Here is a 27,168-nt window from a genome sequence, read left to right as displayed (position 1 = left end):
TGTCAAAGGACGTCAGGGACAAGATTGTAGACCTGCACAAGGCTGGAATGGGCTACAAGACCATTAGCAAGAAAATTGATGAGAAGGAAAAAAAAACAACAATCAATGGCCCTTGGTCTGGAGCTCCATGCAAGGTTTCGCTTCATGGGGTAAGGATGTTCATGAGAAAAGTGAGGGATCGGCCCAGAACTACACGGGAGGGGCTTGTGAATGATGTCAAGGCAGTTGGGACCACAGTCACCAAACAAACCATGGATTGAGATCCTGCAGTGTGTGTGTAAAAAAAAAAAAAAAAAAAAAAAAAAAAAAAAATGAAAGATTGATTAAAAAAAAAATAAAAAAAAAAAAAAAAAGTAATACAAAAAATGAAAGATTCATTAAAAAAAAGAAAGAAGCATAACATTTATTTTTTTTAAACATTGTTTTAAGTACCCGCCCCCGAGATACACACGCATATATGCGTCAGGTGCGCCTACATGCCGCACATGTTGCATATTGCCGCAAACGTCAGAGTGAGAGCAATAATTTTAGAGCCATTAAGGCCTGGGTTCACACCTGGCCGTTTTACAGCGCTGATCAACGCGCTGTAAAACGCCCAGCAAATGAAATCCCATTATTTCCTATGGACATGGTTCTCACTTGGGCGTATTTCAGCGTGTCGGAACGTGCTGAAAAACGCCCTACGCCCAAAGAAGTACAGGAGCTTCTTTGGGGCGTATTTCCGTGCGTATCCATTAGGATACAGCCGGATAGCCCTCGTAAACGCGCGTTTGATGCGCGTTTTGAGGGCTGCAAATCACAGGTAAAACATGCACCCCAAAACGCGCGTCATACATGCATATTTTGAATGCCTAGGTGGGAACCCAGCCTAAAGGAGAACTATGAGGAGTGCTTTTCACTCACCTCATAGTTCTAGCCGACCTATGCTAATGAGACTGTCCCAGGTCGGCTCAGTAGATCGGGAGGTGAGTTATTTGCTTCCTACTCACACCATCCACTGTGCTCAGACTGACTATTAGATAAAATCCCAAGACAAAGTTTAGCAGTCCTCCTGGTACAAGCCCTTTAATACCATTCATGATAATTTCCTATAGAATGTCTCTCCTGATTCAGAGCCATAACCTGTATAACCCGTACACTCATCGATACTAATAAGGTCTTGTTTTTACTGGAATCATTATCGCAGGCGGTGTTATAGGAGTTAATCTCTAGGCAAGCATGAGCTTTAGGAGAAAAGTGACTGAAAATAATTGCCCTTCTTCCAAGAAAATGTCTAAGTTTATATATTGCGATCAGCAAGGTCATTTATATAATATATGTACTGCAATATTCCATATAACTGAATTATTTACACCGCTGCTGTTTTTCTTGGTTAGCGGGACTCGGCGCCCCGTTCACAGATACCTTCTCTAATGGGAGTAAAATAGGATTTAGCACGTACTGAATAATGTTTCTGTCTGCTTTATACTATAGATAAATTGGAGGAATTGACACATAAAGCTTCAGTTACAGTTTCATTCCATTGCCCTTTGAAAAGTAGCACAAGGGATGGTTGGAGATGCATAGCTGTGCCTTAAACTCAACAGAAATCCAACACCTTATTCAGTGAGGCATTTGTTTTAGGATCAAACTAGGAGCAAGAAAAGTGGGGAAGGGTTTGCACTATTTGTATTGGTGACTATTGTCACTGGGTGATGGATGGGAAAATATTAAATTGTGAATTGTCACCCGCACGGGAATAGAGGGAAACATTCCAATTGGCACACCTGTTCTGGTCATACCTGTCTAAGAGAAGATTTCCCTTTCCTGGAGAGATTTACTCTCACTTCCAGGTAGATCTTAAAGGAGAACTATGAGGTGAGTAAAAATCACTCATCCTCATAGTGCGAGCCGACGTGTGACAATGAAACCAGTGCCAGCTGTCACACACGCGGCTGGGTGGATCTCGACAGTAATGTTGGGATCCTTCCCGGCTGCGGCAGTCTCAGTATACCGTGAGCTGTAGCTCGCGATATACTGAGCTTTGGGCAAAACAAATGGCAAACACACTCATCAATTTGTTACCAGCCTTTAAGGGAGGTCGGGCTTCCTCCTGACAAACCTGCACCCAATTAGATTTTTTGCCATATGTGCTCCAAGATGGAGACTCTCATAGTTTAGAGTTAGGACCGCACTATATAGAGGTGCCTTGACGCGGGTGTGCAGCTTTCACATTTTCTGCAGAGGACGTGTATCTAAACCTCTGTTTTTAACCTTAGCGGTAAGACAAGTTTATTTGCACGCTGGCTTGTGAGTGTGCTGGGAAAACTTTTTGCTGTTTATACTGAGTTTTGGGTCATGGGAGGACGCTAGTTTATGTCCTCCCGTGACCCTTAATATAACTATGGGGAAAAACTCTTGTCCCATAGTTCTCCTTTAAGAGAAAATCTCCCCAGTGGGACACAGACAATGCAACAAAAACTTGCCAGGGGTTTTAATCTGTTCCTACACTTTCTAAAAATGAAAAGTGGAACGTTTTGTCTTTAGATATATACTTTAAAGCACCCATTCTCAACTAGGGTTCCTGAAGAGGTTTCTTGGGGTTCCTTGAACTGTGGCTGATTGAGCTACCAGTTGTTGGTACCTGCATAGTTCCAGGGTGAACACCACTTGGCAGAGCCAGCTGCATGCACCCAATGGTCTTTTTAGGTGTCAGTAAGGGGGGGCATTCTGACCTTAGACATCAATAAAAACATCCCTTTTTTAGTGGAGTGGGTTTAATCTGCTGCCATATTTTCAGTTGCTTCCTGTGAACACAATGTCATCTGGACAGGAGGTAAGGGAAAAAAAAATCTTCTAACGCAACAAAAACCGCTAACTGAGAGGGAAAGTTTTGGCTGGCATTATACATCAGATCCGTTAACCCCTTGAAGACTGGGTGTTTACACCCCTCCCTGTCCCTTTCATTTTTCAGTATTCAGCGCTGCGTTACTTTGACTGACGTTTATTCCGTCATGCAACGCTGTACTGAAATTAATTTTGTATTTTTTGGGGACAGATAAAGCTTTATTTTGCTGGTATTTAATCACCACTGGGGGTTTTATTTTGTACTATATAACAAAAAAAATAACTTAAATTTCTAAAAAACCCTGTTTTAAAACATTTATTCTTACCCATATTTTTGGTAAAACATAAAAGACGGGGTCATGTCACGTAAATAAACACCAAACATGTCAAGCTTTAAAATTGTGTGCGCCTGCAAAATCGCAATAAAATACCATACCCAAAATTGGTCATAGGCGACGTTTTAGAAGCTTTTACCGCTCATCAATTCAGTGTTTTTAGTGATTGATGGACCTAAAATTATTGCCTGCACTCTGACATTCACAGTGATATGCAACATGTGCGGCGGAATGGGCGGAATCGCTTTTGCACACGTGTGGTGCTGGGACTTTGAAAAAAAAAATGTGTTTTTTAAAATGTTTAATGTGTGACTTTCATTTTTTTGGGGGGAACTTAAATTTTTTTTTTTACTTAACTTTATGAATATTAAATAGGGGGGCTAAGCAGCCCCCTGTGTGATAGCAAAGAGGATGTGACAGGTCCTCTTTATGGAGACATCAAGGGTCTTTAAAACCTCTAATGTCACCTATGGACCCCCAAAGAAGCCGATGAAGCAGAGATCGCCTTCACCAGCTTCTCTCCAGCTTTTGTAGCTGGAGAGTGACAGCAGAATGTGGAAGTAATGCAATATACATCACTTCCGCATATCTGACACCGGAGAGGGGACCGGAGGGAGATCGTGCACTGATCTCCCTTTGTTCTCCTGTCAGAGCCGCCTTGCTGGTCCCGGGCTGCCCCAGGCACAGCGGAGCTGTGGAGGGCGCACTGATCGGCACCTCATACAAGCGATCCGTCGGCTCTACAGCCTGTTTTTACATTTTGACAGGTTACCGTGTGGCACGCACAAGTGGGCGGGGCTAACAGGCCGTGTTTAGACGGCCACTCACATCCAGGAAGCTCCCAGCCGGCAGTTTAATTACAACTGTCATCAACTTACAAAATTGTAGGTAAAACCACAGAAAAATAAAGTAACTAAATTGCTTGCTTTCAATATTCTTCCGACAAACTATTTTTCATTGACTTGCAATCTGCCTCTGAACTTGCTATTTTGACTACTTCAGGAAGAGTCAATTTCTTAACACAGCCCCCTGCCTCCTTGCACATCAGGTCCTTGCTCCTGTGCACAAAGCCAATTCCATAAAGACATGGTCCGATGAGGTTGGTGTGGAGGAACATTGAGGCCTAGCCTCACACTTTTGGCTGAATGGGCACACGTTCCCTCAGACGCACTTGTGTAAAGCTTTTCTAGAGGATTAAAGACTGATATAGTCCTACAAGAAGGCCAGATCCATAATAATGTCCATAGTTTTGTAATGGGACGTCCAGTAATTAATTTAGGTGTGTCCATAAAAACTTCTAGCCATATAGTATGTGTCTTTAGTAAGGACAGTAGACTGCTGATATGAATAGTTTATACACCCTGTAAAATGCTGCACAGTCTGCCTGCACGCAATAAATAACTAAACACTGCCTGCTGCAAAACAACCGGCCTCTCTAATTGGATAACCTTGACGTTAGCCACTTTTCTGTTCTCACAATCCTCGCCCCAGCACTTTTGAACTGTGCTGATTGTAAATTCTGAACATATTTACAGCGTGTCAATGGAGAGCTCTCACTCCGATCTTAAAATCAGCATGAATTAATTTATTCATTTAATAAAGTTTTAATTTGCCTTTTGATCCCCTCTGGATGATCATTGCTGTGTTTAATTAGTGGTGGAGATGTTGAGCTTCTGTGATCTAAAATGAAATACAGTTGCATATATTTCAGGCATTTGGACTTCAGATTGACTTTATACATAAAGGACCAGCCAAGCATTTAATACACTAGTAATGAAAGTAATTGTGGTACATAAAATCCTAGAAAAATATACTGTGATTTACAGCGCTCGTGCTCATCAAATCCACCCGTGCATACAAATGAAAATGGTGTGTACGTAGAGGTGCGAGCATTAAGACAAGGACAAGAAGAACTGGTCTAGGGATGAGTCTTAATCCAGTTCATCATTCAGCTGCCAATACATCCCAAGGTGTCAGTGATTTAAGTGTAGCTCCGCCCCTGACCCTCCTTGACCTGGTTCTGGTTCCCTAATTACATTGAAACAATAAAATGAAGTCATATACTGTCACATGACATGCATCTGATATGTTTTGATTTAACTGTGAGCTATAGAAGGGTCTATGCTAATTAAAAAACTCAATACAGAACAGAGTTAGGTGTTCTCTATTTGTAGTCTTTTCATTGCGTGTAGAGGGAAAAGACGTTGTGTTTATCTGCATTTTGTGCAATGGCTAATAAGTATCTTAAATGTGTTAAAACACCGCCCCCCCCCCTTACTTAAGCCTTCATTCACACTAGAAACGGCTGGCACGTACAGCTCCGTGCTGCGTGCACGGCCATATCGGGCAGCTCCTGGGAAGGACAGGTGCTGCGTGTGATTAGTATGCAGCCCTCGTCCTTCTCTATGGGATACGCCCCCCTACACTCACCTCAAGTACAGGTCCGTGTGGGTGCGTGTTTCCTGGCTCGGACGCATCCTGTCAGCGTACAAGTACGCTCACCCGCACGGACGTGCAGGGTGGGAGAGCGTAGGGTGGCGTACGGCCACGTAGTCCCATAGAGAAGGACGGTGGCTGCATACTAATCAAACGCAGCACCTGTCCTTCCCGGGAGCTGCCCGATACGGCTGTGCATGCAGCACGGAGTTGTACGTGCCGGACAATTTCTGTGTGAATGGGGTCTAACAGGCAAAGGAAATTAAAGGGATTAGCAAGCTCTAACACTTCCTGGATCCCTGCAGATTCTGCGAAACAAGAAACTCATCCAGAAGTTTCTTGAATTTATCAATGTTATCATCAGATACCACCGCCTGTGGGAGGGAATCCCAAACTTTCAGCACTCTCACAGTGAAATTCCCCCTACGAATTCTAAGATTGAACCCCCTCTCTTCTAACCTCTTGTTGTGTTCCCGGGTCCTCAATACAGTTTTGGGATTAAACAGTTTGTTCCTAAAGTTTGTTCAAACAGTTTGTTCCTACAGTTTGTTCAAAAGTTAAGATGTTGAATGCGGTCTTCATACCTCAGGCCTTCAATCCCTTTCAATAATTTTGTAGCCCTTCTCTGAATTCTCTCTAGTTCCAGGAAGTCCCTCCTGAGAGTCAGCCACCAGAACTGTACCGCATACTCAAGATGGGGCCGAACCAATGATTTATAAAGTGGAAGTATTACTCTTTGATCCCTTGCTACAATTCCTCTTTTAATACACAACAGTATCTTGTTAGCTTTGCTAGCTGCTGCTTGGCATTGCTTACTATTGCCAAATCTGTGTTGGACAATACCAAATTGTATGTGGACTTCCCTCCATATTCTGAAGTTTAGGTGCTTCCAGTTAAGGGGTTAATTCTATAGCATTCAAAAATATTTTAGACAACTGTATTCACTTCCAACCTTGTTGCAACGATTTGGTGAAGGCACTTTTTCAGCTTGACTGTGAACAATCAAAGCCAGCCCCATAAAGACATGATTTGACGAGTTTGCTGTGGAGGAACATGAGTGGCCTGCACCGAGTTATGATCTCATACCTATTGAAGACATTTTGGATGTATTGCAACATCGAATGTGAGCAAGTTCTTCTGGGGATCTTCCAACATCAGTACCTTACCTCACAAATGCTCTTTTGTTTGAATGGGTGCAAAATCCGAGGGCCATGCTCCAAAACTTGGAGGAAAGTCTTCCCAAAAGACTGGAGGATGTTAAAGCTGCAAAGGAAGGTTTGACGGTGGGGGGAGGAAAATAAGTGTGATGGTCAAAGAGACATGTTGTGTGCATAGAGAAAAAGGGACAGAGTTTGGAAATCATTACAGTGCATTCAAAAAGTATGTAAAATAACCAAAATAATAAATAGTTGTAGGCTTCTGAGGGTTAAAGGAATCATATACGGAGACAACTAGAGTGGCTGCCATCACTATGCTACCTCTTGATTGTTGATTGCCTGCTGATCTCTACTATAACATTTCCAAGTCAACAAATTAGCTTCAATTAAAAGGTGGAGAAAAGTCAGATCAATTACTTATTTTAGGATTTGCTTGTCAGTCAGGCAATTAGCATTTTAAAAAAGAGAGTTCACCAGCCTGCTTATTTCTTAGTAAATAATAAGCCCCAAATTACTTAGAGATTATGTACTATCTACCATGAAATGGAAGCAAACAAATGGTGGCTGATTCATTAACATTTTTGATGGGCTGCCTTACTGGCCAGGAACGTATGGGTGGCAGGAGGAGGTGATAAGATTACAGTGTGGATGTCACATACCTTGGTAGGAGCCTAAGATGAGGGTGGCCTCTCTTGGTACTCTTGTCTATGCACCCCTGAAGATGAACATTAGGTGTAGGGATGGTAAAGGGGCTCGAGTGCCTGGTCGAAGCTTGATGAAACCCGATCAGAGGGTATAGATGGCAGGATTTGGAAATATGTGAGGAAGTCACCTCTGAACAATGATATTGATAGCAAATGGCGGAGTTGTAGTGTGGAACAGGTCAGAGTCAACAACATGCAATGAGGAACAGAATTGGCAGGCAGAAGCACAGTCAAGGACAGGCCGGGTCCATAACTTGTGGGCGAAGACCGAAGGCACAAGAGTAGTAACAAGCAGTCCAAGGTCACTGAGGCACGTGGCAAACAGCAGGGTTGAGGTTAAGGCAGGAAGCGGGATTGGATACACAAGAAACAGGAATTAGATGATGAAGAAGAAGAGTTCATCCTTACATAGTCCGCCTGGCACAATTGAATTAGGCGCTTGCACCCGGGCATACACATGCTGTGCAACATGTGTATGTCCACATGTAGGTGCGTGGGTATGTGTCATCCTACTATAGAGACGGCCCACATACGATGGCACATGTGCAGCTGTTCGCACTAGGCTATAGGAAGCTGGACTTCCCTGACCGTGAAGTGTGCTTGCAAAGTGCCTTGGGTTGGACTTTAAAATGAATGACACCTCGCCACATTTTGTGCATTACGGTGGTAACATATAGAACATTTGATGGGTGTGAAATCAGTCATAAAGTAGCCGCCTACAGCCCAACTAAATGACATGTTTGCTAAACAATATGGGATGAATTTATCCAAACAGGAGCAGGCAGAATTCTGTTGACCTTCTCCACCCTCTATGCAGCCATGGTGTGTCTACTTGCACTCATGTGACAAATGTATGGCATTTCACAGGGCGGGTTTCCTGATGGTGACAGCAGTGCATCATGGCTGCATCATGTGTTCTGAAACACCCACTTGTTGTCTCTGTGTGAAAGGGTGACAACACAGTAGCATTGGGAGACAGGGGACGAGCGTTGCCACCCTATAACAGGAAGTGCCTGAGCAAGGACCTTACTGGCAGGATCACCAGGGATTATTTTAAAGAAGTAACTCCAGATGATTTTTTTTATTAACCTTTGCAGTGGAGCTATTCCCACACTGCACGGGTTAAAGTGACATTAAAGTCAAATATATTTTTCCCTCCCCCTAATGTTAATGAAAGCACTTACCTTAAATGATGTTTTTTAATCCGATCTTCTTCTTTCCTGTTGTTTTCATCTGTCCCTCCAGTGCTGCGGCGAGTCTCTGATCCAGCGCTGACTCCTCTGTCCTTGCAGGCACTTCCTGTCCCACAGTGTCTGCATGCGGGTGTACGTGTCCATTGACTTACCTTGTGTCTCTCCTGGTCTCCCGGCCAAAAATTTGAACTGTGCATGCATATATCTGCATGCTTGCTAGCAGTAGATATATGCAAAAACACTGGAGGGTTTAATAACCCTTTAAGTGCTCATTTTGGCCTACGGAGGAAAATACACAGTTATACTCACCCAATCCTCAAGAGCCAGCCGGCTGTCATGGCACTCCCTCCAGCCTGTCTTCTCCTCCACTGCAGTGATGTGTCCTCATGTCTTATTTACAGTGTATAGAACATGATGACTTCGGGACCATAGACTGCTGCAGCGGAGGGAGAGAGAGGCTCCAGGGATCGGTCTAAGAGCAAGCCAGCTCTGAGTATCAGGTGAGTATAACTTATTCTCTTCCCTAGAACAAAACAAGCACTCAACCCCCGGCGTTCTGCTTTAATTACAGCAGCAAAAGATTAAACATTGCATTTGAAATGACAATGCCATGTTAAATCTCATATGGGATTTTAATGAGTGGGATGAACAAAGACTTTAAAATGTACAGTAATCATTATATTTTGTGTACAGAGCAATAATGGTCAATTTTTTTCCATCTCCTATTAAAAAATGCACAGGAGACTGGGAAATATGACAAATTCTAATTGTGATTCCATTATTTCCAGGTTTCTGCCCATTTTCTCCTGTCTCCGCTGTCACATTATACATGAAACCCCCCTCTCTTCTTTTTTTTTTTTCCTTTGCAGTCATGAATATTCAAATGAAAAATACCCGTCAAGATAATATCTTTGGAAATGTCAGATAACTTCAAAAATGAGCCAAGAAAATCCCCAGCAGAGAATTGTTTGTGATGTGTAAATGTTATTAGGATAGTTACATAAAAGGGGAAAACATCAGACTTATTTTATGGGCAGTGTGCTTGATAGATCATTTCAACAAAAAAGATCCATCTCAGCAAAATAAATATGGATAAAATGATCCGCTTATAGTTAAGGTTGGGCTGTTTATTATCTGAGCTACAGTAAAAAAAGCATCCCGTAATCACCTCATTAAAAAGATTTTTACTTAAACATGCTGTCTGGTTTTCAAGGGTCTGTTCTTCGTCTAGTTAAGGTCGTCATAAATCCGCAAAGTCATTTACTATATATTTATATCGTGGAGACTGCAGTTATGCTGACAGTATAGAAGCCCTGATGACTGTAGGTGTCATGATAAATGATGTCATCAATAACTTTGTACTGAAACCTTGCTTACACATCATTAGTGCAGGAGTAAGGACGGCCCACTGCCACCAATGGACGCATGATGCTATCGGAATGGTCAGAAGACCTCTGGAAAAAGGGTATGTAAAAAAGAGCTCAGAAAATGCAACCAGAAGCTTTCTCCCGTAGTATTCTCCTTTGGCAACTGAATGTTGCAAGTCTTCCAGGTTGAATGACCACCAACGTCATTCATCCCATGTCCTCTAATCACAGGCTGTCATGGACCTGCCCATTGGGGTGGCATCATCATGCATCCTGGCCTCAGAGTACTACGGCACTACACGGTGCTCCCATGTCATTATGGCATGTGGAGCAGTAAGGATTATCCACCAATGCCCTCAAAGGAGAAGCGGAAAAACCCATCATGAAATTGCTCAGTCCCTCGGAATAAAGTTACAGTATATGTGTGTGTGATGGAAGATGGAGGACACTTAAAGTGACATTAAAGTCAAAAATTCCCCCCATGCTGCTATAAGTACTTACCTTAAATGATGCCTCTCGATCCGATCATCTTCTTCTTTCCAGTAGTATTCAGGAGTCCTCCAGCGCTGGTGCCGGTCTCTAATCCACCACAGATGCCTGTCTCGTCCTCTGTCCCTTCCTGTCCCACGGAGTCTGTGCAGGTGCACGCTGCCAGACTGCCTGCATTGACTTACCCTGTGTCTCTCCTCTTCTTCCGGCCAAAAGATCTCTACTGTGAATGCGCCCGGCCCATGATCCTTTGCGGATCACGGGGCAGATTTTCGGATGGGAATGCGTGGCGGAGACACAGGTAAGTTTGAACCTTTTTGTTAACTTTTTTTTTATGTTTTTGCACATATCTATTGCTTTCTAGGATTTAATTGTCCTTTAAAAGCTGGAGAACAGTGCATCTAAATGGCAAACACAGAAATACAAAGCTGACATTTTGCTCAGGAAACCCCAACAGCACAGCCTGGTCCTTCCTTTCCTACAGGACTATCACACATAGACACGTAGACACATCCTGGTCAACAACCAGGCCCAGCTTGTGATAGGACAACAAAGGAGCGGCCACACACTGATGAGGTCATCAAGCTTCTCTTACTTTCTTTTTGAAAGCTTCCTTAGAGATAGACAGCATTGATCAAACCAATGGAGTCTGATTGATTCAGTGATCCTCCTCTCTCTCCGATCATTTCAGTCCAGGAAGTAGATCATGATCCTGGATGATGCCTGAACAAAGATGGCACTTTCCCTCTAGAGAGAAAAGCAGAAGGGCTTTGCCAGAAGGAGTATTGGCTTCTTTGGGAGGTAATACATGCCTGCAAGTGTTATACTTGGAATGCTTTCACTTAACATATAAAGACATACAGTATCCGATGCTAGGTTTATTTTTCCAGCTCAGCTTCCAGCCCTGGCCTCTGATACCTTCCTTACGCTTTCCCACCACTCGGTTTTTCTATCAGAAGAAGGAGTCTAAACCCTGTGTGAGTTGCATGTTGGACCTTACACACGATTATGACCTTCTCCCCTAACCTACTTGACAGTGGTTGGACATAACTGCCACATGCTCCTCCATACCCAAAAGCACATGGTAGTTTGAAGGCCTCCAACAAATTTTAAACGGACTGGCAAGGGAGTGCGGCAACAGTGAGTATTGGTGGGACCCATGGTCCCTGTGCGTGTTATAAAGTAGTCACAGTTATGGACTACAATCTCACGTTTAGTTTACATATTTGTATTGAGATTGTAGTGCATTCCGGGAGCGAGCTTGGAGCGGTGACTACTTTACAACACGCACAGGGACCATGGGGTACAAAAGTAGTCACCCTCCAGAAGGAAGGACAGTGTCAGCACCAATTCAGAGATGATTTGAGGATCTACAGCCGAGTTATACACAAATAAGATAAATTATTGTTAATATTTAGGGTACTTGAATGCATCTTTTAAATTTAACTCCTGAGTTTAGTGTCACTTTAATATAGGGACCTTGCTATATACAGTAAGTGGGTGATTTTTAAATCTTTCTCCCAGTGTAAAGCTGGTTGAATGCCGCTCGCACTGCACTACTGACACTAGACAGAGCCAAGGAGCATAGTACATTCCTGTACTTCTCAGCACCATCTAGTGGCTGTAGTGCTATGAAAACAGCATTTGCCCAGCTAAACGCTTGGTGGAAGATTTATAAATCAGCCCCTTAGCATTCCTAATATTTTTGTGCGATGTGCAGGGACCTTTTAGGCTGCAGTCAGCCTAAGTGTTCCTTCACCTTTTAAATTTACTGAATCTCAGGTTGTTTGAGTATTTATAACTTCTGAGTTATGAATATTTATCACTTAGGAGCTTACCCTAGTGTTGTAAGATGTTGAAGTTTTCTTCCCTGGGCTATACCCTGTAGGTATGGTGTTCTAAGCTCTCTCCCCCGGGCTTCTGTGCACAGGGGTTGTATGTTGGAAGAGTCTCCTCTTCCGGGAGTCAGCTAGGAGATGTTGGCCCACTAACGCATAAGAATAAATTTGACCTTGAGGAAGCGCCTGCCCGCATCAATACCTGCTGCCTCTTTTCCGGCCAGAGTGTCCCAGGTTGCTAAGAGCTCTATGTCTGCCCGGACCACTGACATCACTGGTTGCCAGGAGCTGAGCAGAATGCTCTGCCTTGCGTCCTGCCCAGCTCCTGGTAACCAGTGAGCTGGACAGGATGCTGGACATAGGTCCCATGCAAAATCCTCCGCCCCCTCTCATAATGAGTGCCTCCAACACAACCCCCCATCTACCCTCCCTGGAAATATGTCCCACCAGTACCCCCTCGGCTCAGGCAGCGAAAAAGTGTATGGATGCCCCTGCAGTGAGGAGTAACATTTTGGATTCCATAACTTTCAGCCCCAGTGAAAATGGCCACCAGTGGGGTTCAACACAGCAGTAATACCCTGGCAGGGGCTCCAACCATTCCACATTTTACCTAGTACCGGAATACACTTGTCGTACCGTGAATAAGTCACCCTAAAACAGGAAGTGTAATTTTTGCAGCTAACAAGCCTATTAAAGGAAACTAATGCAGCTAACTCATCTGCGGACCAATACGCTGCAACAAATTACAGTTTTGGTTTTAGATAAGCATGAAGCCCTGAGCAGGTATATCGCATTTCCAGTAGGCCTTTTCAAGGCTTTATAGATCCGTTTTCACCGTTGTATACCTTTTACATTGTCAGAAACTTCTCAGCTTCATTCTTCAAGGCGTTTATACATTTATTGCAATCGCCTTGGAATTCATCTCCTGTTTTTTTGTTTTTCTAGTTGTCGGACTTTCCGAAGCACAATGCCTGTTTTGTATTTCCGATGACTGAGCCGAGTAAATCCTTCAACATCTACAAAACGCACAATGCGGAATAAAAACAAAGTGAGGAAAAAATTCCGTGATATATGTGCGGCTGGCAGCCGGCCAAGGTTAGCCACAAGGTAAAAAATATTGTGTCTTAGCTGTTGGCTAGGGTGATTGTATTTAACCATATACTCAATATTCATTATATGGAGCGGGCACAAAGCTGGGATGAAATCCTTGACCTTACTGATGGAATATTTACAAATAGCATGATGAAGCTGCGGCCGTAACAATTAATTTTACATAAATCTCCCGTTCCCTCTTGGTTGTCGCATGTAGCAAGACCAAAAGTTAAATTAAAGCAAATTGGAACACATTTATAAAGCGTATTAGCCTCAGCGCAGGCTATTGACAGGTTATTTAGGCTACAGCGTATTTAAGGGTTGCTTATTCTACAGTCAATAGAGTCGGAGCTGATACATTTCCTGGAAGCCAAGAAGAAGAGAGGTAACCTGGCTTAGAGGTAATTCGTTAAAAATGAACTCTGGTCTTCCCTTCAGTCTTGCACAGTTGTACCGGCTCCTCTCCTGGACTGAAATGGCTTCCTCTGATTTCCCTGCACATTAGAAGCTGCAGCAAGTCAGAGAGACACTGCTTCATTTCCTGGCTGGAGGACGTTCAGCATCATCCAGCCATTTCTGGGGGGGATGGAGATGACTAAGATCAGCACTGTAAGCAGGGGCGTAACTAGAGATCACAGGGCCCCATAGCAAAATTTTGTATGGGGCCCTGTGACTTCTTGTTACATCCACCTGATATCCCAAACAGCCCACCTGAGAGTGACCCTGCAGAGCCCACCATAGATTCTCTATGGTGGGCTCTATAGGGTCTCAGCTGGGCTGTTCAAACCCTCTTAACCTGTCAGCCCCGATCCGCTGTCCGCCTCCTCCTCCATGGTTGCTGGCGGGCCCTGTAGGGTTGCCACCTGTCCAGGATTCACCTGGACAGTCCGTGTTTTGAATGCCGTGTTCGGGTTTAATGGGAGCAGAAACCCGGACACAAGATATCAAGCAGACAGGGACAACCAAAATTAAGATAGGGGCTACTTACCCTATCAGTGATCTGTGCAGCGGTGCGTTCCTCTTCACAGCCGCTGCTGAATCAGTGACAGCCAGCAGCTGCAGAGGAGGAGGCGGGGCCCGGCGATGGAGGAGGCAGGGCCCTAGGGTTGCCACCTTTTCTTCATGTGAAACCCGAACACTCTAGCGACACACAAACATTTTTTTGGGAGAATGAGACATGGCTTAGTCATATGTAAATAGTGCCACCCATTCATATGGAAATATCACAGTTGAGGTTATTTTCAGTGGGGGGTGGGGTTAGTGCACAGAAACAGAATATAATACCTACTTTTTGGGTAAAATATAAAAGACGAGGTCACGTCGGGTAAATAGATTCCAAACATGTCAAGCCTTAAAATTTGGGTATGCCCGTGAAGCCTCAAATAACTACAATACCCAAAGTTACCCATTGTGGACACTTTACAAGCTTTTACTGCTCCTCAGTTTAGTGTTATCAGTGATTGATGGTACTAGAATTAATGCTCTCACTCCGACGTTCGCAGCGATATGTAACATGTGTAGCACAATTTTTGTCTTTGCACTTAGGCGCACAGACCGACCCATGTTTGCATAGGTATGTGCATGGACATGAGGGGCGGGGGACTTTTTTTTTTGCATTGCTTTAATTTTTTTATATGTTATTTACATTTTTTTAAACACTGTTTATTTATTTTTTTAACACTAATTTTATTGCTATCACATACGGGGCTAAGAAGCCCCCTATGTAATAACAAATAGGGTGTGACAGATCCTCTTTATGGAGACAACAGGGGTCTTTCAGACCTCTAATGCCACCTAGGGGACCCCAAAGAAGCAGAGATCTGCTTCCCCAGCTTCTTTTCCCGGCTCTAAGAGCCGGTGAATGTAAACAGTGATACTGTGAGTGACGTAATGCACATCACTTTCGGATCCAGTGATGGGAGGAGTGATCAGAGGGTGGAAGCATGCTGACCTCTCTCCGATCATTGTGGGGAGTCCCATTGTGCCAGGCCCACATGGGGGACAGCAGGAAGTTAGTGTTGGCGGAGGGGTGTGGGGGGGAGCACCGATCAGTACAAACGTTTCTGCCGCTGTTTAGACGCCGGGTCGCTTGTACCTGAACAGCCATCGCCGTCTTTTTAAAATGACGCCAAGAACAAGGCTGCAGCAGCTGTGTTCTTGGTATAACCACTTCTGTGGCCGGCCATGTTCTTGGTATAACCACTTCTGTGGCCATCCATGTTCTTGGTATAACCACTTCTGTGGCTGGCCATTAAAAATTGACATAACACATATAATTGCTACGCAAGCCTTAAGCCTGGGTTGATGGGCTTTTGTTAACGTCAGACATTTAGGAATGCAAAACCCTCTTGAAGAAGGTCAACTGCAGGTCAGAAGCAGGTCAACTGTAGCCAAACACAGGGCAGCAGTTACAGCCGTAAAAGGCTTCAGGCGTTCTGTGAATCGTGTTGCATACCACCCCTTCTTCTCCCCTCCCTTCTTCTGCTCCATGCAAATAATGCCTTGGATCCTGTAAAAGAGTTACACAACTTTTTGTTAACGGGCGAGGTTTGAGGAGAAGGGGGTGGGGATTCCACTGGAGCCCTTCACTGCCATAGCTGCCGCTCTCATTCCCGTGGCACCTGGAAATCCAGAGCTGCATTTAGGATTCGGCTTGTAGCAAATGGTATGAATTTTGTTAGGGGTATCTTACCATCCAGGATCTAAAATACAACTTTCTCCCAGAGTTTGGGAGAGTAGGGTGTTATGTATTTATATATTTAGTCATCTTTGTGCAACTTGAAAAATATCTCTTCACTTCCTGTCCAATAGGCACAACAGGAAGTGTCTAGGAGAAATACCCTCCTAGACAATTATCACTGGAACAAGTGTCCCCATTGGAAGCCTTCCTTCTCTGGTGACAACTCAGAATTTGAGATTTCCCTTCAATGTTGGTCCCTTTGACCGGGGGCATTCCTCGGATTGTAGTCGCCTGAGGCCAGGAATGGGGACAGGGGGTGGTGTGTGGGTAATGATAGGGATAAACCTTTCCGGGGGGGTTGCTGTTGCTGTGGTGCATGTTAGCGGAGAGGAGGGTTGCTACTGGTTCCTCTGGTTCTGTCTGGCATCCCACCCAGATCACTGGTTGTCAGGAGCTCGGTGGGACACCAGCCAGAACATCCCGCTCAGCTCCTGACAACCAGTGATGTCAGCGAGCTGGGCAGACACCAGCCACGGCATCCCACCTTTTGTTGCATCTCAGTGCTGCTGATCTTTTTGGCACCACTTCATGTCTACATGCACTCCAGCGATGGCTGCATCGGTTATCTTAAGGCAAGTTATGGTGACAACAGTGGACCATGCCGTAACACTGTGTTTTAGAACACATGTAGCCTCCACTGGAAGCCCATGTAATGGGGTGACAAGACAGGTACAGAGCATTGTCATCCCATAACAAGGACCTTTATTGCCAGATCAACCGGCATTACTTTTAAAAAAAATAACATATTTAAAAAGACTGAAAATAAAATCTGATATTACATTTTCATATATCACAGGTCATATGAGATTTTAATGGCTGGTGTTAGATCTACTTTAAAATAAATGCATTGCAACGCACATATTCACTTTAAACATCTTACAAGCAAACGCCTACCAATAGAAATTTTTTTACGTTTTCTCAATAATAGAGATCTCAGCGATCTTCTTCAGCCCATTCAAGAAAATAAAAAAACCTAATTATGGCCGATCTGCAGAAAGACATAAATCACAGCTCAGTTGCGTCCGGCTGCCCTGAAATATAATAACACTTTGGGGTCGTCCACTTACGGGCAACAGGTTGCAACATAAGAAACTTATCAAACACGGCAATATTTGTATTTTTATTACCTTCACCCAGTCAGAAAAAGAAATTTGGCCGGTCAGATGACAGCTTAATAACTGCAGTCGGTAATAATATACCGATCAATCTAATTGATTCATGGCATCTGAAGTCCGGCAGCGAGCTTCTTTTTATGTTATATGAACTATGCAGTGATCCCATTAGCTGGCAACCTTTTCTAGACTGTGCCGGACCGAGATTCTCTGGTCAAGAGTTACATTTCATAAAGGTTTGAGAAAGACGGACGATGTGCGGTACCTCCGGGTTACATTTTAGTCTTAGGCTTATTACTATGTATTAAACTGTATAAGAAGCCTACAGACAGAGCAAGGAAACACCAGCATTCGGTTGCATTGTAGGGTTTAAATTGGGATTTAAAAAAAATCTGGAGCCTTCTAAAGGTTCCCGTACATGGAGAGATCTGAAAGGTGCAATCGTATGTACCATGGTACGATGGCACCACCTACGTATGTACCAAAACAAAAAATCAAAACCAAACAAATCAAGGAAGACATTTTTCAATATCTTTTGATATATATATATATACATACACTGAGTGGCCAGATTATTATGACCACCTGCCATTTGTAGGCAAATTAGCTATAATTAGCTATAATTTGGCGCTGAAGTTGCTAGAGGGCCAGACCATTATAAATAGGGAAGCAAGTTGTTTACCACGACAGTAGAAGTGATTTGTTTCTGAAGATACGGGTAAACAATGCGATGCCCTTGTTTAGGTGGTGGCCCTCGTTAAGGTCACCTTTTATTCAGAGTTCTCGCCAAGCAGAGTGAGGGGTTCCGGGTCGGACTTGTAAGGGAAACTGCTAGGCAGTCTTCCCTGAGTTGTTAATTATATATGGGTCCCGGAATCCGGAGGCTCAGAGAGATTTTTGGGTGGGACAAGGCCTCCATCCCTGACTACAGCCAGTTCTGGTAATGAAAGGGTTAACCCACTAGCCAGAGGGGGTGTTAAAAAGGAACAGGAAGCCAGCCATTGCTGTCTGTGAGGAGTGTTTGCGGCAGGACAAATGGCTGTGGGTATTGAGCTGTGGAATACAGTCTACCGAGACACTGCTGGAGCACCTGCGACCATACTTGAACCCTCTGTGAGCAGGCTGGGACTCTAACCCTGAGGTGGGACTTGGTATACAGGTCCTGAGCTGAATCTTGTATTTGCTGACAATATGCCCTGTTGATTTTGTCATTCTGCTGAATATAAGCCGTTTTTATTTGATTGTTTGCGGAAAATAATAAACGTTTATTTGCTGATGCGGCTGGCAACGGGTCATATCCACCCTGAATATTACAATGGCAAGAGGTCATTGATGCCTGGACGGTCATGCCAAACACAACAGCCTCAACATGCATCATTGGACATGACCAGGGACATCCCTATAATTAGGCGGCCTGAGGCTGCGGCATCTCTTTGGCTCATATGGGTTATTTTCTGGCCAGAGCATCCCAGATTGCTAAGAGCTAGGCGGGGGGATGTGTAAGGGCTATAGACATCTCCCCTCCCAACTCTTATAAAACGGGATGCTCTGGCCAGCGTCCCCTAAAGTTGCTGGCAACGGGTGATGTCAGCGAGCTGGGTGAGACAGCAGTCAGAGCTGATATCCAAAGACCTGTAGCACTCCTTACCGGAACTCCCATACGCATTTGTGGGTGCTCGCAATGACCGCGGATGGCGACGCATTCAGCATAATCAAGTTAGGAACGTCACCAGCACGGCAAAGACTCGGATGTCAGTGCAAATCCATTTATTTGATGTCAATAATCACTCAAAGTGTCATCAAGCGCTTTTGGGGCCACACAGGGACCCCTTCATCAGGCTCAGAGTAAACCAACAGCAGTCAGAGCTGGGCAGTGCACCAGTAGGACACCAGCCGGAGCGCCGTCCTGGTGGTGCACCACCCAGCTCTGAAAGTCAGAAAGTCAGCTCAGGCTGGTGATATCTGACGTACAGCAAACCCATTAAATTGACTGATATAGTCAAAGTAAACGTTTGCTTTAAATGTACAAAAGAAATGGATATTTCTGAATTTGTTATTTAAATTTCTGGATGTTTGCAGAAAATGTTGCCTACAGTATAGAACACCTGAATCTTTTGTGTGCTTGCTTGTTAAATACTAACACCTACAGTCACATCCTGCTTAAGAAAGCAAAGAAAACTCTCTGCAGCAAACCTGTTTTGCTAAATTATGGTGATGCTTAATTGTTGGCTTACACATGGCCAATTAAGTAATAATCTGTGCACCAACAGTACTAATTATCATCAATGAAGACATGCCAAGATTTAAGTGTGTTTGCATTTTACTACTGCTTCTTTTAAGAGAGCCAGATTTTTGGAATTTATGAAGACTTTTTTCCTTTTTTTTTTTTTTTAAGATTCGGAAGAAAAAAAAAATCTTGAAGATGGAGCTTTAAAAACGATATCTGTAGTCTTTCAGTCCTGAAATGGGTATAGTGAATACTACTGAATATGTCACGGTACCAGGGATGTGAGCACACAAGCAAGCAGGTGATGTGGGATCCCTCAGGGTAGGGGGGTCTAAGGACCAGTCGGTGTTCTGCCATGGGGTCAGCACGCAGATAAGCCCAAACTTCCATGAGGGGGTCCCTGGCAGTCTATGTCCCAACACACTCCAGACCAGAATCCCATATGTAATAGAATGGGTGCTGGTATGACCTGTAGACATGTGCGATTCGTTTCGTTACGAATCGAAATTTGTACGAATTTTCCTGAAATTCCGAATTTCGGAGCAGCCGAATGGCATTTTTGTATTTTGTACGAATCCGAATTGAGTTCAGTTACGAATTACGAAATATGAAATAACGGATATTCCGAAACGAAACAAAACAGAACAAATTTTTTGACGGCGCACAAGTCTAATGACCTGAGGATGTTGCCTCCTGAATCCAAATGCTGAAAAGAAGTCATCCGCACTCCAAGGTCTAATGTGTAGGGCACCTTTAATAAAGACACTAATCAGGAATTCAGGAGTCATTACACGCCGCCCGGCTTCCTTAACGGGACTTCCAGTATCGGTATTTGGTATTGGTGAGTACTGGAAAAAAAAAGGTAGTCGTACTCGATACCGAAAAACTGGTATTGGTGCATCCCTAGTTTCCAGTGTGTACGGGTACCCTCCACATGACCTGGGGGTCATCACCTGGGGTCATCACACAGCTATGCCCAATCTTCCATGAGGGGGTCCCTGGCAGTCTTTGCCCCAACACACTTGACCATTCTGGTCTGTAGTGTGTAATAGAGTGGGTGCTGCTATGAACTGAGGATGTTGCCTCCTGAATGCAAATGCTTAAAAGAAGTCACCTGCACTCCAAGATCCAACGTGTAGGACGCCTTTATTAAAGACACTAAACAATCATGGTGACACAAGTGAAACACAATGTTTTTGGAACCGTTCGTGGTCCCTTCATCAGGCAAACACTGACTACAGATGAAGGGACCACAAATGGTTTCAAAACGTTGTGTTTCACTTGTGTCACCCCCTTCATCAGAAGGCAGTTCCGATAAAGGGGGTGTGCCCCTGAAATGCATAAACCGAGGCATATAGCGGCTGCAGGAGTCAGGAAAAAAAACTGAATATTGACGTGCTTGCTACTAGGGTGAACTCCCTCTTCCCAACTTTCCGCTGTGACAATCTGACTGTGTGCTAAAAAGCGTTCTTATATATACACCTGTGAGTTTCATTTTAATCATCATTGTACCAATCAATAAATTATTCTATACATGGAGGCGGCGCTCTGCTTTTTGTTTTATTGCATGTGCTGAAGGGAATCCCTGATCTCTGTGATGGGCAGATCCTGAGTCAATAAAGATTAGAATTCGGCAAGAGATGGTCTAAAGCATTTAGTATTGAGACAGAAGAGGCCAGCAAGCCACCCCCCAGCCTTTTTATCACTTCTCCATATCTCCACCTATTGATCTCTTTTCACCAACCAGCCCTCGCTCATGCCTGCATATAGGGAGAGAGTCTATATTACCAATTCCTCCCAGTTTAATTATTCGAGCAGTCAAGGCTCCCTTTCCTTAAAAGAGAACTATTTGGGTCAGTGCTTTTCCCCATAGTTCTCCCCAGGGCACGGGCGGACACAAACTAGCGTCCTCCCGTGACCCAAAGCTCAGTATACCGCGAGCTACAGCTGAGACATTATTGTCTGGATCCACCCAGCTGCGTGATTGACAGCTCGCTCTGCCTATCTAGAGGCAGAGCCAGCTGTACACGCCCCATCCATTCCGCCAGTCAGCGCTGGAGGATCGGACCGGGGAGGGGGGCATCCCTGTGGGGAGCAATGAGTGACAGTCACAACTCTCTGCAGGGACAGGATCGAGAAGTGAGCGAGCGACGGTATGTGTTCGCTCACTTCCCAATCTATTGAGGCGGCATGTGACAGTTTCATTGTCACACGTCAGCTCGAATTATGAGGCTGAGTGATTTTCACTCACCACATACTTCTCCTTTTAAGTTCTAGGGACCCACAATTATTATTCTCTTTTTTTATTAGTTTTTGGTTTCTCAATCCTTTTCTATTTCTATTTTCTTTCTCACTTTCAGCTTGACTTCCTATCTCCAGCTCTATCCACATACAGTATGTGAGCACATCTTTGCATTCTGCCATATTGATATCACCATTAACAAACTGTAACAGCCTTTTTTTTTTACCGTATCCCCTTCACACCTTGTACATCATATTAGCTTTTAAGATGTCTCTTTCTGTATCTCCTCGCGGATATTAAATAAAGAAACATTTTAATTGGTTATATTGAGCGGTTTTAACAGCCCTTTTTAAAAACCAAATCCTGCTTTCCAATAGACGGCACTCTGATTTAGCATTAAAAAAAAAATACATTGATGCAAATTAACGCTGACAATAAAATACTCCGAAGGACTTTCAAGCGCTGCAAAACATTTGAGAAAGTTGGAAACGGTAAATGTACATTGCATCTAAATATTATTTTCTTCCGTGTTTGTGCTGTCGGTGCAATTTGTTTTCCCCATGACACTTTTGTTTTTCTTCCTTTTCTATCTTAGCCCGAGATCGATACAAAGATATCAGTCAGAGTGGTGTGCGGACGTGCATTGTGTCATCTTTAATACAGTACATCCTGCTTGACTCACTCCAACAAACCTGAACTGACTACAACTTTCTGCTATTGATCATACCATTGTTCCAAGTTCTATTTCTACCTCCTCGTCCACATTACGGGAGAGGAAATCAAGTTCTCTGCAATGCTGGACTACAATGGTTGCCAGAGCCCTTAAGTACATGCTATGATGAACATAATAGAACCTATTGTGCTTGAAAGAACTTTGGAAAAGTTTGGGGGATTAAAAGCAGGATGTTAAATGGCTAGTAGAATGAGCTTGGCTGTTATATCCTAGGGTAGCTATACTGTATAATAGAGGCATGAACAAAAAATATATAAATACTATATATATATATTTATTTATATATTTACTATCTAGCAATGAGAGAGTGAGATAGGCTTCTGTATTGTTGCATGTCCCCCAGCCATACATAGAAATGCATGCGATGGAAGGGTATAAGCGGAACTGGAGAATATCAGAAATTGAAGGTGTTAATAACTAAAAATAAGTGAATAGTGTGAAAAATTGGATATTTGACCTGAACTGTGCTGATTTGAAGATGGAGGGTAGATGTTTCTTTTCTGGTAAATAATCTGCTATTATTTCCTTTAAAGGTGAACCCGAGGTAGATTAAAAAAATATGCAAATGAATGCAGCTTTAAATGCAGGCACTGTCAGTACCTTAATGTGTCTTAGTATTCTACAGTCCCTGTAGAACAAAGCTCAGACTGATAGAGGAAGAATATGTCCCCTTACTTACTTACCTACTTGCTACCCTAAGATGCCACCCTTTTGCCTTACTCCCCTCCCCCTGCCATGTCTCCCAGTCTTATCCATCCCTGTACCTTTAAGGAGGATGGACTGCCTCTTGGAAAACCTGCACCCAATTTTATGTTTTGCTACATGTGCTCCAAGATGGAGACTCTCATAGGGTAGACTTAGGACCGCACTACACAGAGGGGCCTTGATGAGGCAGTGTGGCGTTCACATATTCTGCAGAGGACATGTATCTAAAACCTCTGTTTTTTACCTTAGTGGTGAGGTTTTTTTTGCATGCTGGCTGGTGAGTGTGCTGACAAACTTCTTGCTGTTGTACTGTATAAAGCCCTTCCATATGTACCTTGCTTGAAAGCTGGTTATGAGTTGATGAGTGCGTTTACCATTTGTTTTGCTGGACCTCCATTGTAGGCACCAGGATGGAGAGTGCCAAGAGTTAAAAGAGAACTATGGCCAAACCTTTTTTTTGGCCAGGGTTCTCTTTAGGGTCACAAAAGGACATTTACTAATATCCTCCTGTGACCCAAAAACTGCCTGCTATATGCCGACCCAAAATCTGCCTGCTATATGCTGACAGCACAAAGCCCGGAACGGTGCAGATAATAATGTCGGGATACACTCTGCCACCTGATTGACAGCCTCTCTACAGTAGAGCCATAGCCAGCTGTGCCTGTCCCCTCCCCTGTCTGACCCTCCAGTCAGTGCTGGAGGAACAGAGAGGGGAGGGTGGAATCCCTGTGGGGAGCGGTTACTGAGGGCAGAGGTAACCTACCTCAGCACTACAGCTTTGGTGAAACTACAAATGCCATCAAGCCTTTGCCTCTGGCTCGGTCTGTGGCTGTTGAAATCTTGCAATGCATCAAGGGATTTGTAGTTCCACAACAGCTGGAATGCCAAGGCTTCCCACCCCTGAAACAGGGACATCATTCACTGTTAACTAAAGGCTTTTAAAGCGTCACCTATGGACAGGTTTGGGTAAAGTCACAGTCTGTTGCTAGTTTTATGGGCACACACATTTTTAAGACTTGACGCAACCTAATGTTATATATTATAAAATAGGTATGTTATTGTGTTTATGTGCGTTACAATTATTTGAGTGTGTTTTTCTCTGAAAATATCGATTTCAAAGACAGTAAAGCACGTATTGTGTGACATAAACACATTTGAAATTGCCAACATTTTATTTTCCTGGGTCTCTGCTTTCAGGAAATATATCATTTTGTTTTTTTTTTTAAATAAAGGCGTGCAGTACAAAATGCTTATAGACGTGGTAAGACAAACTGCAAATACTAAAGCTGCATCTCCTAGACCTGAATGACATTTGAATCCAAATTTCTGAATTGCATTTGGGAGCTCCCGAATGCCATTCCGCTCTGGGAGCCATATACACATAATATTAAAGCTGAAGCTGCCAGGGGCCCAATGGCAGTCAGGAGCTCCCGAATGCAATTCGGAATTTTGGATCCTGAATCCCATTCGGGTCCGGGAGCCTCAGCTTAAAGGTGCCCATACACCTTACGATTATCGGACGATAATCGTATGCAATCGACTTTTCGAACGACAATCGTACGTGTGAATAGAGTGCCCGAACCGACATTACTGTACAATCATAGGACTTTTGACGGTCAAGCATGTTTAAAAACTTTGCTCGATCGTACGATTGTCGTAAGGTTGCTGGCGTTTCCGTCCGTCAAAAGTCGTACGATCTACACTGCGCATGCGCGAACGAAAATACGACAAATCAATTACCGCATTTCATCCAGGTGCTTTTCGTTAATTACGGCTAAATTAATCTTGCGATCATCGGGGCAGGATGGGGCTGTCGTACGAAAATCGTACGACTATTCGATCATCGGACGAAACGTTTCGTCCGATAATCGTAAGGTGTATGGGCACCTTTAGTAATACATGTATATACTGTATATGGCTCCCATGTTGATGTAATGAAAATTCGTGTTCAGACCCATCCGGATGCATTAAACCGAAAAACACATCTGATTGGCCAGAAAAGACACATGTCCGATTCAGTTTAGTTTTTAAATTAAATTTGGACGGGATCCGAAATTCATAAACGAAAATTCGGATTCTGACACATTCAGATGCATTGGAATTCAGAAATTTGGATTTGTCTGAATGTCCGAATTTCTGAAAATGCATCCAAGTTTTGATTCAGAATGAAACAAATCGCGCATGTCTACCTCCTATGTTTGGGATATGTGATGGAATAAGACATGTGAATACCTTTTACTTTACTGAGCTGTTGTTTGATTCACAGTGCGTCATCAAACTAAATGTCATTCATTCAGGCCTCATTCACACGAGTAACAGCCGGCCCATACAGATCTGTGATGCGTGCAGGGCCGTATCGGGCAGCTCCGGGGAAGGACAGCTGCTGAGTGTGATTTGTACGCAGCCCCTGTCCTTCTCTATGGCAATACGCGGCTGTACGCCGCCCTACGCTCACGATGGATCCTGTCTGCATCTGAACTGGGACACCCGCACCCGTACGGACCTGCACTTGGGGTGAGCGGAGGGCGGCGCACGGCCGCCTACTCCCATAGAGAAGGATGGGCCCTGTGTACTAATCACACGCATCACCTGTCCTTTCCGCGAGCGGCCCGATACAGCCGTGCACACAGCGCGGCTGTATCGGGCCTTAGGGTTCTACTTTAACATTTCACACATGGAAGTGGTCGAGACAACAGATGCGGACAAGCGACCCTGGAAAAAAGGGAACCAATGATACATAGGGGTGCACTTTGCCCCGTGGTGTTCTGCAGCAACAAAGCTACCGGCGTTTTTTTTTAGATGCAAACTATTGTATTATTTCCTATTTGAGTGACAGGGTTCCTTCAATAAACACAGCCATCACATCTGTGACATTTTTTCTATAAAATAGATTTTTTTAATGACCTCAAAGCCCCTGTAATTAACAAAACGGAATCTCCTACCTTGTTAGGAGCACTTTGTCAGAGTGCTCTAAGAAAAGGCTTCCATATATTCCCCACAATGGCCTTATTATTTATGGTCTACCGGCCGCTATTGTATTATTTCCCAATGGCAAAAAAAAGGATTCCATAGGGGTGATAAGTCAATTGGATACCTGTTGTTTCCTGTGAAAACTGCGGAAAGTGTCCTAACATTTTTATCTCTTCTACCATCTATCAATTTATATTAGTTCCCGGTCTCTCACTGTTTCTTTCATGGGCTCTTGTATTGCCCTTTGTTGCGTTTGTTCTTTTCTTCTTGCTGTTTGGACTTTTTTTTCCATTCACAATACATTTCCACCTGAGAGTTCTGCTTCCTGAGGTAATGTGTGTGTTTTTTAAGAGTCTGTCATAATCGCTTTGAAATATTCTCATCGCTGTTGATGTCTTTTTTTTGCTTATGTGAATGTTTGTGGAGATGATTACAGTGCAACAATTTTGACGTTCCTGATAGGCAGCTTGGGCCCGGTAAGAGAGACAAGAAAATGAACATTTGATGACAGCGCAGTCAAATGATTTTCTTTGTGTTATAATTGCAAGCCTTTTCAGCTTTAAAGGGAGCTTTGAAAGCCCAACACTGGGCCCCAGGCTATCCCCTGCCCCCACCCCCAAGTGTTTTTTTTTTGTTCTGTTTACCTTTTTTCATCGTTCTATAGTCTGGTCACATGATGTATCACCATGTGTTATTGCACTTAAAGGGTAATGATGCATCACTAAGGACCAGTGGGTGGTCCTCAGTGACGGATCATTAGGCTTTAGTTGTAAGGAGCCATAGTGATGCCTTCTCGGCTATGGGGCCATGGCATCCTTCACTCACAGTATGTCCTCAGTCTGCCAATTTAAATGAAATCTGACATTATTCAGACTGAAGACATACTGTGAGTGCAGGGTTCCATGGTCCCAACCCTGAGAAGGCATCACCATGGCTCCTTGCACTTAAAGTGTAATGATGCATCACGCATCACTGAGGACCAGTGGGTGGTCCTCAGTGATG

This window comes from Nanorana parkeri, unplaced genomic scaffold (assembly GCF_000935625.1).
Source record: "Nanorana parkeri isolate BGI_ZX_2015 unplaced genomic scaffold, ASM93562v1 scaffold58, whole genome shotgun sequence".
Lineage (NCBI taxonomy): Eukaryota > Metazoa > Chordata > Amphibia > Anura > Dicroglossidae > Nanorana > Nanorana parkeri.
This window is presented reverse-complemented; position numbering follows the sequence as displayed.